The 13,510-nt window shown below is 41.4% G+C and overlaps 1 protein-coding gene across 7 annotated transcripts in view; it reads right to left on the bottom strand.

Annotated features, from left to right (window-relative positions):
• LOC135500029 (MAGUK p55 subfamily member 7-like) overlaps positions 1-13,510 on the bottom strand; it is an 83,646-nt gene that overhangs the window by 21,989 nt on the left and 48,147 nt on the right. The window lies entirely within an intron of this gene.

Raw genomic sequence — 13,510 nt, 5'->3', positions numbered from 1 at the left:
TTTCTCGGGCGGTGAAAATCAACTGTCTCATTTCCTATTTATAAGCCTGGCGCAGATCAGTCAGTTAGATAAGGCCTGCTGAACCTGTGGACAATAGGGTTCCATTGCGTATGACTTGATGATGCTTTGATACCCACTGAGGTGCGGGAAGGGCATTGTACTTGTCATAAGAAATACGCTTTGAGGACACCATTGGGACTGACCAATGCTGTCCTTCATAGAGTGGTGTCCTGATTCCAGAGGTCAATCTGAATGAAACGGACAGGTTTGGGACCAAAACGAGTGTGAATAGAGAGAATCTCCTTAATAGAAAGGTGTCCGCTAAGAGAGGTTCAACTGTACTAGAAATTAAACAGACTCCTTTATTCAGACATGTCAGAAATTGGGACTATGGTTGTCAGATGCCAATATCGTTCCCAAATCTCCCATGTCCAGTGGAGCATAATATGACTGCTGTCATCGGCACAAAGATAATGGCATGAGGGAACACACTCAACAAAGTTTTTGGATGTCAATATTGTTCCCAAAGCTCACATGCCCAGAAGTGCATGATATGACTACTGTTATCGGCAGGAAGGGAACTTCCTGAGGGAACTCACTCCAAGAAGTTGAGAAAGGATTCCCAATTACAGGCCAACCCGACAAGAGTCTCATGAAATCGCGTAAATCACTAGAAATCTATAAACAATTTCTTTCTTCTGATATGAAGGAAACTCTCACTGCGGTTGTTAGAGACCACACCAATATTGTGCTTTCGGCTTACGTGTCCAGTGGAGTTTATAATACAACTACTCTTATCAGAATGAAGTTAACATCCTGAGGAAGATGTTTAAATTCCCAAGAAGTTGAGAAAGGATTAAAAATTACAGGCCAACCAGCATAGAGTCTAACAACGTTGCGTGAATTACTCGAAATCTATAAGCAAACTCTTTCTTCCGATATGTAGGAAACTCCGGCTGCGGTTGTTAGAGACCACATCGATATCCTTCTTATAATATGGCTTGTGTGTCTGGTGGAGCGTGACACGACTGCTGTTATTGGCACGTCATGGGAGAGAGTACTGGCACTAAAGCTGTTAGAAGTCAAGGAAAAAGGGTAGCTGGAATTCATGACCAAGGTGAGCTTTGAGAATGTAAAGTGCACTGAGAATGTCTAACATTATAAAGCACTGTATAAGGAATTGCACTTTTAAAGAGGTAAATTTGAACATCGACCTGATCCATGATTGTTATCATGAATAAAAAGATATTATAGGCTTTTTCAGAAGTAATTTGTGACTTGTGGTGTAGGTTTTTTTGCTCTTAGAAACATGATGAATGAACGTGCTCATTCTTTATCAGGTCAAAAGGTCAAGATGCCACAAATCAGCACCTCCACAAGAGAACAGTTTATAGATATCCAGCCTGAGACCCTCAACAGCTTCATTAAATATTTAAACCACAGTTCCCAAACAACGATATTGGTTTTAATGTGCCCATTTCTGTGAGACAGGCTGCTGTCATCGGATTAGGATTGATATAATATTCACCTGAGCTACTTGGCTTAGCATTTTAAAACATCTTCTCCTCACCAATGGGATGACATGTTCTAAAATTGAAATCCCCATGCGGTTATGGTCAGTACAAATTCAACATGTAGCAGCCGGGATCTGAGTTTAAATCGATTACTTTTGGGGAACTTATAATCAACAACCCTGCTACCTGAATTCAAACAGCTTTTCTCCTACGCTGTTCTCTTGGCAAAACCAATGAGTACATATCTGCTTCATCGGGGATCATTCTTGTACTGCTGTGAAATTTCTCGGAGATTCAAGGTCGCCTAACCCCATACTACCTACATTGTAGAACAATATTCATCGAGTGCTTCCCAATACGACTCAGATGCCAGATAGAATATTCTAATCAATTTTGATCGTGTTTGGATACCCAACATCAACAAAGTTAATACATGACCTGCCTGATAAAACTGGTGGCTTTCCGTGACTCTCAGCACAACTCCATCATGTAATTCCCCTTGGTATAATTTTAATAATAACAATAATATTGTGTTCTTATATAGTGCTTTTCCAGGTTTCCCTGCTCAAAGTGCTTTTGGGATACCATATTATTACCCCGGTCTCCACAGAAATCAATCAGGGGTTTCAAGGAGCAATCAGAAGGCACACACTTGAGCTTGACCAGTACGGGAACCAAGTAGTGACTCGTCCAGGAGTCGAACCCACGACCTCTTGATCATGAGGCCAACTCTCTTCCACTGCACTACTGACAATAGTTTAATCAAACGTGCCAGGGCTTACTCATTTTGGAACTTGCTCCGCTGCTATTCTTGAAGATTTTAAAGCCCCCCTCCCTCCACATCCAAAACCAACACGGCCAATATTTGCTAAGTGTCTTCATCAGTCAGGTCAACGTCTCCTAGAATGACTCGGATGGCTGACAGTGATGGGATATTCCAATCAGACTGTGTTTGGCTAACCAAAGACCAACAAAGCTGGGACATGCCCTGCATCAGAATCAGTGAGCCTTTTTGGTGATAGCACTCTGATAAAGATTCAGATCAAAATTCTTTTTCTGCAACCTACTATGAGATGAAATGATGGAAACCAACCGCTTTTTACTCTTGAGTGTAGCTGAGTGGTTTCTCTGGATTTTTTTACAGTTTTGCCTTAGACCTGAATGACTAATATTCAGTGGCAGATCCAGAGGGGTCCACTCCTGGGGACCCCCACCTCCTCTTTTTTTATAGATTGCAACTGACCACGACTTTAGGGAAATAAGAAGCACCAGGGCCCCTCCATTCTCGCTACCGGAAAAATTTCTCAGACGGCGAAAATGTAAAAGGTAAGCTTAAGGCGTATTTCTTACGACAAGTACAATGCCCTTCCCTCGCCTCAGTAGATATCAAAGCATCACGCAAGTTATTAAATGGAACCCTATTGCGAACCCTATTGTCCACATGTTCAGCAGGCCTAATCTAGCAACTGATCTGCGCCAGACTTATGAATAGGAAATGAGACGGTTCATTTTCACCGCCCGAGAAAATGTAAAAAGTAGGCTGAATTGTTGGTGCGTGAAATCGCCTTTAAGCGACGGTCGTGTGAAATCGCCTTTAAGAGTTTGTAGTTAACGTATTGATCATGATTGGCCATGTTTTCGGTTAACGGTGATGAGAAGCAAGTTTTATTTGCGCAACAAAATTCCCCTGATGATCATTGGAAATATGATACTCTGGATAACTCTCATTAAACTAATAGACCCAAATAGTCAACAGTTTAAAAGTGTTTGCAATGTTGCACAAAACAAAGAATATTACTTATGAGCATAGCTGCAGCGTACCTGTTGTCTTCAAAAGTACACATTCTAAAAAAATATCTGATATCTCTTCGATGAATCCGCTCTAAAGAACATCAAAGTACCTGTCATTATAATGGTCTGAAATGACACTGTTATTATCATCGAAGTAATTATGGTGGAGAAGACGCTCAAAGCAGATTACTTTTCTAAAGGCAGGAGAAAAAGTGTCTGTCTTCAAACCTCCGCAGAGCAAACTCATGGATGATCACTTAGAATTTTGACGTGAATGTTCTAGGTTTACACTGCCGAGACAGTCCAGAAGAACTAAGAGACACACACTGTCTCAACATCACGCATTTACATGTAGCCTTACTTTAGTGGATTCCGGGGGACTGTTGGATTCCTCAACAAAACTACGACGGAAAACTGCTTCAGTGGAACTTGGCCTTTACTTGTGACTTCTTCCAACTTTTTGTTTGATTCTTAGACGACATGTAATTATAGACGTCAATATCACACAATACATGTAGAGCACTCAAGATTCAAAAGCAAACACAATTCGCTGATGATACCATTTTGGCGCAATCGGTGTTTACATAATCGTGCAAGAATTTCAATAATTGCGCACGATTCGTCCTGCACTTATCAATAATGCTGGAATCTCTTGTTATAACGAGTGCGCTAATTAATGATGGTGATTAGAGGACTAACGATGCAGATCTTAACGAAACAGAAGTGGCTGTCACATAATCCATTAAATTTTTGTTCGAGAATCAATTTGAGTTTGAGAAATTGCCACTTGTGATTCTCTCGCAGGGATTTGTCATGCTTTTAGTCAATAGAAGGTGAATTTCCTGCCTTGTTTTATCCCATGAGTAACTTATCAGAGTTGCATCTGCAACTTGTTCTTGTAATCGAGCAATACAATTCGGCAGTTAAGCCTTTTGCTCCATGTGTCGTGCATAGCATGTCATGAACAAGGCCCCATGATATTCAGGTGACGTGCATGGCACGTCATGCCCCACTTAAATTTAAAAATCACCAGCACTTGGTCGCACCATCACTAAACATGCCAGACGCACTCAGGAAACATTACTTTCACCCTAATATTACAGATGTCGACACTTTTGAAAAGTGTTTGACCAATCAGATAAAAGTAGGCCCTACTGTTCAGTATCAGTATCCACTGCAAGCACAAAATGGCACCATGCCAACAATGGCTGCGAAAGGGTTCATGAGACCTATCTGTTTTTATGTTTGTTCAGGCAAGCGTTGCCCAATCCACGCACAAATATATCCGACCCTGGAGGAGGAAAACTCTTTGGAGAAAAACGCCTCCAAGGCCCTGGCAAATGCTCAATAAGAAGAAGACGAAGGAGACGGAATACATATAGCGCATCCTGGGAAGAATAAGTTACACGACAAATCAATACTTTGATTGATGTCGCAATGATAAAATCACACGAGTTTGTAGTCGTAATGAATCAAAGTCGGCGGGTCTGTCTGTCGTCATTAACCAACCTATCATAAACGCCAAGAATCAGAAGCCATATTTGGACCCTGATTGATGATATCTGAGACAGCGAGAGTTTATCACAGAATCTTGCATTTTGGCGAATTCTGGCTAGAGTTGTTTCTGTTGATAATGAGACGATTGTGTTTACGCGGGAGAAAAACAAGAGGCCCAAGCTGGAATACATGCGTCAATGAAATATGGCCAGGGACCATGAGCTCATGGCCAAGAGACTCTTCAAAATGCCTCTTTCTGAGAGGGCAACACTATAATGGTACTAGCAAGACTAGATGCTTGTCCGTAAGTACCAGACAACATGGCAATGAAATAATAAAATTTGCTGAAACTTGGTATTTATAGTATTTGTGTCTACACAACGGCATTGTGGGAATTTATATTCCATATTGACACAATCAGAAATTTTCAAAATCTATTTATTTTTTTTCAATATTTGACCAAACTGATACAGTTATAGAATTTAACATAATAGACAAATCTGCCATGCAACAAATGTTCAAAGCTTATGTTACTTTGAAGAGGGGTGTTATTATGCTCGGCTAGATTCCATCAAAGTGCCCTTTGACTGCTCTAACATGTCTTTGTGTACGTTTTTTTATATCATCAAGGGACAGTTCTCTAAGAATATGGTACCGTAAACATAATCTTACAATCTTGTACACAGAGGAGTCTGATGACATGAGGGAGGTCAGAGGAGTGATGGTTTGGGCACTGAGCTCTTAACCTGAAGATCAACCTTCCTTTTTACTGGAAGGTTGACTTCCAGTGGGGGGGGGGGGGGTAGGGGTTGGTTAGGTTATGGAAAGTCAGCTGATCCAATTGTAAATTGTAGAGTGGGAAGTATCAGACAATGAACTGCCACTTTCTCCATCAGAAAAGTATCAGTGATTTCTATGTTAGCCATAACATATCTAATGCAGTCCACTATTTCTTTCTGATAAGCACCGAGACATGTAATATCTGATAGGCATCTAGCAAACCTTTTACTGTGATTACAGTTTTTCTTCCAAAGCTTAGGTCATTTGTACGACATCCGGAACCTTTTCATTTCCGATCTGGTAAAGAATTTCTTATTGGATTGTAACACGAGATGTGGTTTCTGATGGGCGCTTTCGAAAAAAATTTATCTTCAGAAATAAGGTTTTACACGAAAACATTTTGGTTGGCGATGAAGTCCAGGTTTCTTACCAGTGGCAACTTGAGATGACGTTTCTGATTGGCGCTACTGAAAAATTCATTCTTATCTTTTGGGATAATTCAGTGTGCTTGGGAAGTATCGGTGATTTGTAGTGGTGTAGCAGGAAAAAAGATTGTGAAATAAGCAGCTGTTGTAATTTCTGGTGCTTGCGGGATAGGATGCGTGATTCGATGTCGCAGTCATGGATTGGCATCTGTTATTGAAGGCACATCTAGAGAGAGAAAAACTGCTGATATAGGCAGGCATACAAGTAGAAACTGTTCCCAGTGAAAATTACTGCTGATTAAGTAACCTTTTTTTCAGAAACTCGTCTTGAGGAATTCCATAGTAATTAGTCGTGGTGCAATTTGCGACCGGTTCATTCATGCTCTTTCTGATACCGACTGAGGAGAGGGAAATAAAGGGGAATTTCATTGAGAAGGCGATACGTTCTTTAACCTACTTATGGATTACAACACAAATGCAGCTTAAATTGACAACCGTTTCACCACAGTCCACTCCGGCTTTTTCCGAAATTACAGCTGCCGGTCATGAGTGCCAATCAGGTCTCACAACGCCCCCTTTTCAAAGTACCCACCAGCCAATGATGCAAAGAGCTTGTTCTTAACAATGAACAGTACCATTATACATTTTCACTGACTCTTTACACAAGAGTATTGTCATTTTTATCATCATAGAGTTACAAGAATCAATGGAAACCAAAAGAAAAGCATTAAATCCCAGGGATGGGAAACCTTAAAAGGTCTCTAACAAATACGGTGTGCTGAGAGAAACAACATATTGTCTCCTTTGAAGTTGAAAATCCTGATGTGATGTTTTGAGGTTCAAATTACTCCTGGTTGTCCTTTTCGCCGCTTTTGATCAATATTTGTGGCATGTCTTGGGATTTGCGTATCTGGCGCCGACACGAATTGCACATAAAGGGGATACACGTTGATCTGAAAAGGGACACTGTGTCTGATTATTGTTAAATCTGAGATGGTGTTGCGACTCTTCTGACAGTTCTTCTCCATTTGCATATTGGCCGTGGCAGAGATATAGGAAAATGGAAGTACGAGTCATCTATACTGATTTAGCAGTAAGAAAGGATCAGTTGGTAAATCGACTCCACATACAAGGCGATGTGATAGTGCTTCTCCTTGTGCATCCCACTCCTATATAGGGACTGTACTTGTTTCCTATTACTCAACGGAGTAAGTATCTTTATAGCCAGGTGAGTACCTTGTGGAAATAGGGCTCCAGCCATTAGTGACCCAAACATACCAAGTCATCTGTCCCAGATATTATCATTGACTGTCTCTTTTATGGACGAGTATATAACCCAGGTTTCAGTGGACCACATTTAGAGGAGAGAGGGATCTTTTGAGGAAGTCAAGCAAGGAACACATAAAGTCACCAGTCAGGAGAAGACCTGCTAAATAATATACATGTAATATCTTAATAAAAGAAACAGGGTATGTTCCATTTATTGTGTTATTGTCTTCAATTGGTGACCACCCATCAGAAGTGACCAGTTGAAGGAATGGTAATCAATCCGACTCCGTTACAGGACCAAGTGAAAATGAAACTAAGGCCAGTGATGCAGCTATTAAGGGGAGTAAAGCTTTCCTGGGAAGAGAAGGAAAACTAGAAATTCAGGACGAGTCAGCCAGTGCTTCAAAAGAATTAAAAGAGGATCCAGACATAGTATGGGACGGACTCCCCCAGAACTTAGCAGCAAAACTGGAAAAAACTCAAATCAATGCAATGCGATGTATAACAGGATTAACAATCAGCTCTCACCACCGCGACCTTTACAGAGAATCTGGCCTTCTACCACTCGAAAAGCGCAGGAAATTCCATCGCCTCGTAATGTTCTACAAAATTTTAAACGGACTTGCACCAACCTACCTCAAAGACCTCATCCCAGAACTAACCGTCGATAGTCACTACCATAACACACGTTTAGCTACAAACAACAATATAACACCTTTCCTTTGCCGCACAAATAGCCTCTACTCAAGCTTCTTCCCTTCTACAATCCGTGACTGGAATGCTCTCGACCTTTCTATACGTGCGAAACCAACTCTAAACTCTTACAAATACTCCCTAACCAAACTGCCAGAATTCTCTATCAAACCAATCCCCTCCTGGCTAGACATCGGCCCTCGCCCACTTAACATCATTCTCACACGTATGCGAAACAACTGCAGCGGACTAACATCTGACCTATACCTAAACCACGTTTCGGAAACCCCCACTTGCCTCATGTGCCCAATGCATGTTCCAGAAACCTCTTCACACTTTCTTCTCGACTGTCCTAAGTACGAAAACCAACGCAACTCCCTAATCGCCAATACCCTCCAAATAACACACATCCATAATGCAACTCTAAACTCAAACATCCTTCTCAACGGCCATCCATCTTTCTCCAACCTCGAAAATGCTCTCCTTATCAAATCAACCCTAAAATTCATTTCATCCACAAATCGTTTTCCAATCTAACTCAAAGAAAAATATCTGACCCCCCCCCCTCTTTTCCGTTTCCGCCAACCCCAAACTCGTATGATCGTTACTAACTCTTGCACCCCCGCCCCCCTGCACTTTCCAAACTATCTATCCTTTTTTTTTCTCTTTTTTGCGAAATTCACTACATATCAACTTCACATGTTTCTCAATTATATATCTGTATATCTCTTCAAATTATCTTTAAAAAACTTATGTCACTATTCGTATCTTCATAAACTTATTTGCATATATTTTTATTTTTCAGTAGTTTAAGCCTTCGGCTTTTAACTGTAAAATACATGTACAATATAAACCGAATAAACTCTTTGTAAGAAAAAAAAAAAAAAAGAGGATCCATACTGGCCGAATGCCAATTCAAACTGTCCCTGTCCTTCTTGAAATATTGTCAAAGTTTTGTGCTAACTGACATGCTCTCGACTCATTCCCTAAAGAAATCTGTTTGTGAATACATTTTAGCAAGAAAATGCAGAGAAGAAAGACCAGCTCAGAAGTAGAAGCAAGAAGCATTCCCTTGGCAGTTATAACCCACCATTTGTGTGTTGGCCAATGTAATTACCCACAGAAAGACCACTGGAATGTCAGAGAATATCGGAGTATCGGATCGTGAATTCTTTTGGGAAAGATCAATAAATTTACTTTCAAAGATGCTTGCCGACCATCTTCTTTTAATGATTTTTCACATTTGCCAAAGAGAAAGTTTACTGAAACCATCTGAACGCTGAAACCTTTTTCCAAATTTCACCGAAGAGTTAGGAGATGCCACAGGTACCTTTAAATTAAAGAGTGTGCGAGAGACTGTTTTCCCATTGAGATACTGTCAAAGAGTCTGAGCTAACAATAAGCTCTTTTCCCTTGCCATAAAGAATGTTGTGCTTCAAAGACTTTTAGCAACAGAGGTATCTCTAAAGAGTGGCAAGAAGCAAACACCTTCACCAAAGAGGCAACACATCAAGGTATTCCCTCTTTGGCCACAACTCCCCATCCGTGTGCTCATCAATGTAATTACTGGTGGAAAGACCACTGGAATATTGGAATACCATCGTGAAAGGATGGCGTAGTCCATTGAGGCCGACCTGGAAGCTGATTTTCCTATCCAAGATATTGCATGGCTGGGCATCTTCTAATGAGGCTGTCACATTTAGCCATCACAGAAGGTTTACTGTACCCATCTGAACCCTAAAAATGGTTTTCAGTTTTCAGCTGATCAATGCGAACTCCTCCCAAAAGAGTTAGGTATCATGACCAAATAGGTAACGGACCCCTAAAGAGTGAGGAGCAGCCAAACACCTTCTCGAAATAAGCAGCGCAGCAGGCATTCCCCTCGGTGTCCACAACTCCCCATTCACATGTTTGCCAATGAAATTACCGGCTGAAAGACCAGTGGAATATTAGATTACCATTGTGAAAGGATGGCATATTCCATTGGGGAGATCTTGAAACTGATGCTCTTATCAAGATGTTGGTAAAGCATCTTACAGACTTCTTAAGGTGGCTAATAGAGAAGGTCTGCTCCCTTAACCCTGAACCTGGTTTTCAGACTTGAAGCTGAGAAGCCTCATAGCTTAGTGGCTGATGGCTACCATGCGATATGGCCCAGGTTTGATCCCGGGGAGATCCCAGGATTTTACTTTTAGATGAACTGGCATGGCTTCTCAAGGAACTAAAACTCCTGACTTTTCACAGCCCTTGAAATGATATTTTTAACAGAGGTTCCAGTTCCTTGTATCTTCTCCACTTTGACTGCCATTGATTGAGTTTGAAGAAGATTTATATTCCAAATCCAAGCCAATTTTAACTTGTGAAGAATTAACAATATACATGTATAATCTAAGTCAGCCAAGTCCAATTCACCTCAATTGAGTAAAGGTTATAAGGTTCCCATTTTGTATGGCCAACCCTCGTTATCGTCAAGGTGATCCTCGGAACGAAGCCTCCTTCCTCTTAGCTTGTAATTCAGACTCTCACCAGTATTCACAGTATTGGTAAGATGAGAACTACATGGCTGTTTATTAGTAAACTTCTAGTAGGAAATCGATAGCTACTTTTCGTAGGTGGGTGGACCAGCCGTTCTTAAAAGTCACAACTGACAAACGTAGGAATGCTAATGGAGAGTGGGTCGCACCACAGCATGATAAAATATTCATGAATATTTTAACACCTATTCAACTCGGTACAAGTTTTTTTCTCTAAAATTGGTGTTTCTGACAGCACTTCCCAAGATCAATATCATCTCATCTCTTGCTGAAGGCTGTTTATGGAAAAACCATTCCCAAAGGAACTTTGGTCCATTAGAGTTAGTTTTTATGCTTTTCCTGGAGTGCATGGAAGACATGGTCAAGATAAAAGACTGGTCGGCAGTTTAGCTTGAAACACGATTACATCAGCGGTAGCTGGCTGACAGAAAAATATAGATATGCAGTTCAGGGATGTGGGTTACATTGGCAAAGGAGACTATAGACATGAGCCATGCAGGTCAGATTAATTTACACAAGGTCAGTAATAGGGATCTCCTCTCTCTCACAGTGCATTGAAACTATTCACACCAGAGGAATACATTTAGCACTGAATCGAACATCACCAGGCCCCGCAACTGTGACAAATCAGAGTGAGACAACCGATGACAATTAGACACAATGCGGATGAGAGCAGAATACGAATGACCAATCTAAGACACTGGGGATTGATTAGGCTTTTATGCAAATGAACGAGAGTCAATCCAAGGTCACGGGGACCTTCAATCACTGAGAGCAATTACATAATATTGCTCTGTAAAAGTCTTAGCCGTAATGGTTTCTCCAAGATTGGAACTGTTGAAGAGATCTGCTGATTTTGCCAAATGAGGTTGCTTGGTGCACTCGCAGGGAGCAGGAAAACTCGAGCCCAGATTCAGATCATCGTATGATCCAGGTGCCTGCCACTGGAGGTACCATGAGTGCCATGTGAGTACCAGTAAAGTACCAGCAAGAGTACAAGTGTAAGTGCCAGTAAAGCACCAGCATGAGCACCAGTAAAGTACCAGTAAGAGTACCAGTGTGAGTGCCAGTAAAGTTTCAGCGTGAGTGTCAATGTGAGTGTCAGCATAAGTACCAGCGTGAGTACCAGCATAAGTACCAGCTTGAGTTACAGGGTGAGTACCAGTAAAGAATCAATGTGAGTGCCAGCATAGGTAGTGTGAGTGATAGCATAAATACCAGCGTATAAAGTGCCAGGACAAATTATTTGATATATTTAAGCTGAGATCCTCCAGTTGTCTTGAAATATGAATTAAGAACATTGATGATTACATAACCGCACCGAAATGACAATTCTGTTGGGCAAATGGTTAACCTACATAACCGTGAAAGTTTACCAAGATCATAACATGCCATATTAACTGCCATTTACTATTGACACTGAAAGTGCATCATGGGAGCCGAGGTACCCAACGGGAGGCTTCTCGCTCTGTACATAATTAATTTCCGGCGCGGTTTTCCCGCGACAATATCGCAGGTTATCAGATAAGTAGGGTAGATTGGTTACAACTTATGACAAGGTCGTGAACTTCTAGATAAATATCAATTCAACACCTTTGGGAAATGTCTTGAGAATACTAATAAGGGAGTGACCTGTTCACCTATTTCTCTTCTGTGCAGTCACTCTATCATATCTGTAGACTATTTTATAAGGAATTCGCATTGAAATTTTTGGCAATGTCTCCTAGAAAACGCAAAATGTAATCTTTCATATGACACTTTACAGTCTGAATTAGCAAAAGATACTCTTGCAGTTCTGTAAACCGCCACATTTTTGCAGGCCATTTATTTTCGCAGACTCTTCCGTCAAACATGCAGCCTCAACATGGATTTCGATCGAAAGAACCAACGAAAACGAAAGAAGGCATCAAATGAACCCACGAGAAGAACCTCGGTGAATAGAAAAAAACGGGCTGCAAAAAACTCATATCTGCGCGAGAACTCGCGGTCAATAATTGGCATTTCCAGAGGATTTCACGAAACCACTCTGGCTGAGACCTCACCATTGTTTGGAGGTAATTTTCTTTGATGTCAATCAGGTATGTGATGAGTTTGAGCACCGTCCGTCAGATTTGTCCGTGTGTCCACCGTCATGCCTAGATTACGCTAAATTGACTTGTTAATTATGTTTCCGTTTGGTGGAAGTGGTTTGAGGTGCATGTCAATCAAGGGGGCCTCGGGGATAGTGTTGGTCGATTGCTCACCCTTGACAGGTCATTCCGGGGTGACCTTCTAAAGGTTAGGTTTGTTGAGAGAGTAGAGCCCCATGACAGAGCTTTGCGATTCATGGAATCTGACTCCAGGTCAAAACACCACCAACAGTGGCGGGTTGAGGGAAATGCCCATGAGGTGCAAATTCCTCCCCACTTTTTGAATCCAAACTCTGACTCATGCTCAAAATCTGGACACAAACAAGTCCATTTGTTTACGCTAGCGTCCAGATTGAGTTGGGTTGAGTGACGGACATCGAAGGCCGTGCGTCAGTGTACTTATTCGGCTTAAGGCACTGTGAAATCATTGCCAACAGCAATGCTTCCCATGCACCACAGAAGGCTACTATGAAAATATGGTCCTGGCACGTACTTTCTCCAGAATCAATATAAAATATGGCCAACATCGCCTTGAAACTGTATTACAAATTGATATGATTCATTTCCTTCTCAGTGGGACCCTCTAGACAAGCACAATCATATTTATACTATCTCTGCATCCAAGCCCTAGAGCCAAGGTTTATCACCAAATACCCTTTGGAACTGAATGTTTATTAATATTGTTGGTATCATCTGCTGTGGGAGGCTCTTGACAATCGTAGCCACAGTTGTTGAAGGCTCCTCGCCGTCACTTCAGATTATATTTTCCCCATATTGCCATATTTATCAGACCAACGGGCACTATCTCTGGCCCAAGACAGAGTCATGAGGCCAATAAACCCAACTGGTGCCTTACTGTAGAGGCACTTAAATACCAT

This window comes from Lineus longissimus, chromosome 15 (assembly GCF_910592395.1).
Source record: "Lineus longissimus chromosome 15, tnLinLong1.2, whole genome shotgun sequence".
Lineage (NCBI taxonomy): Eukaryota > Metazoa > Nemertea > Pilidiophora > Heteronemertea > Lineidae > Lineus > Lineus longissimus.
This window is presented reverse-complemented; position numbering and strand designations above follow the sequence as displayed.